The sequence below is a fragment of the Colobus angolensis genome, unplaced genomic scaffold, assembly GCF_000951035.1.
Source record: "Colobus angolensis palliatus isolate OR3802 unplaced genomic scaffold, Cang.pa_1.0 Scaffold16, whole genome shotgun sequence".
NCBI classification, from domain to species: Eukaryota; Metazoa; Chordata; class Mammalia; order Primates; family Cercopithecidae; genus Colobus; species Colobus angolensis.
The window spans coordinates 22,054,642-22,056,755 of NW_012114710.1; positions in this window are offsets into that span (position 1 = coordinate 22,054,642).

Below are 2,114 nucleotides of genomic sequence, written 5' to 3' on the forward strand. Positions count from 1 at the left end.
CTGTAATCCCAGCACTTTGGGAGGCCGAGATGGGCGGATCACGAGGTCAGGAGATCAAGACCATCCTGGCTAACATGGTGAAACCCCATCTCTACTAAAAATACAAAAAATTAGCCGGGTGCGGTGGCGGGCTCCTGTAGTCCCAGCTACTCAGGAGGCTGAGGCAGGAGAACGGTGTGAACCCGGGAGGCGGAGCTTGCAGTGAGCCGAGATCGCGCCACTGCCCTCCAGCCAGGGGGACAGAGCGAGACTCTGTCTCAAAAAAAAAAAAAAGAATGTGTTCTAAAAACTCTCCAATTCTTATTTTTATTACTGCATAACCTAAAAATATTCCCCAATCCTTTTCTTCTTCAAAAATACATTACCTTTCCCCACACATCTTTCTGTCCATTCAAGGAATAATGTCCTTTAAAAGAGAATTTGAATCCACCATCCTCTTTTTGCTTTCATTTTTGGCTACCTTTCTCTAGCAGCTAACATTTCTCAGTACCTCAGTGGCTGAGAACAAGTAAACACAGAACAAGTAAAAACCTGCCTGAAAATATCTCCTTCCAGCCTCACAGGTCCATTCTATTCTGTCGTCATTTCATAACCTCTTCCATGTAGGTTGCAAGCCGCTAGCCTGACTCTCAGAACCTCTCATTTCCTTTCCATCATGGAAATCTATTCTCAAGGACATCACTTCTCAGTGTTTCATCTGCTATTCTACTACCCCTCAGGGATTGTTCAGGCCCCGTCCCTTTCCTACACATAAAGCTCGGGGTTTGCCCCTGCCCAGGACTGGCAAATTGACTTTACTCACATGCCCCGAGTCAGAAAACTAAAATACCTCTTAGTCTAGGTAGACACTTTCACTGGATAAGTAGAGGCCTTTCCCACAGGGTCTGAGAAGGCCACCGCGGTCATTTCTTCCCTTCTGTCAGACATGATTCCTCGGTTTGGCCAGTTTTGCCTCACACTGGGCCTCTTCTTCCTCTGTGGATCCTCTACCTACATGTGTCTACCTGCTAGTTGGACAGGCACATGCACACTAGTTTTCCTTACTCCCAAAATTCAATTTGCAAATGGGACCGAAGAGCTCCCTGTTCCCCTCATGACACTGAAATGACAAAAAAGAGTTATTCCACTAATTCCCTTGCTGGTCGGTTCAGGACTTTCTGCCTCCACTATTGCTCTCGGTATTAGAATAGCAGGCATCTCAACCTCTGTCATGACCTTCCGTAGCCTGTCTAATGACTTCTCTGCTAGCATCACAGACATATCACAAACTTTATCAGTCCTCCAAGCCCAAGTTGACTCTTTAGCTGCAGTTGTTCTCCAAAACCGCCGAGGCCTTAACTTACTCACTGCTGAAAAAGGAGGACTCTGTATATTCTTAAATGAAGAGTGTTGTTTTTACCTAAATCAATCTGGCCTGGTATATGACAACATAAAAAACTCAAAGATAGAGCCCAAAAACTTGCCAACCAAGCAAGTCATTACACTGAACCCGCTTGGGCACTCTCTAATTGGACATTCTGGGCCCTCCCAATTCTTAATCCTTTAATACCCATTTTTCTCCTTGTTTTATTTGGACCTTGTATCTTCCGTTTAGTTTCTCAATTCATCCAAAACCGTATCCAGGCCATCACCAATCATTCTATATGACAAACGTTTCTTCTAACGACCCCGCAATATCACCCCTTACCACAAAATCTTCCTGCAGCTTAATCTCTCCCACTCTAGGTTCCCACGCAGCCCCTAATCCCGCTTGAAGCAGCCCTGAGAAACACCATCCATTCTCTCTCCATATCACCCCCCAAAAATTTTCACCACCCCAGCACTTCACACTATTTTGTTTTATTTTTCTTATTAATATAAGAAGGCAAGAATGTCAGGCCTCTGAGCCCAAGCCAAGCCATCGCATCCCCTGTGACTTGCACGTATATGCCCAGATGGCCTGAAGTAACTGAAGAATCACAAAAGAAGTGCAAATGCCCTGCCTCACCTTAACCAATGACATTCCACCACAAAAGAAGTGGAAATGGCCGGTCCTTGCCTTAAGCGATGATATTATCTTGTGAAATTCCTTTTCCTGGCTCATCCTGGCTCAAAAAGCTCCCCCACTGAGCACC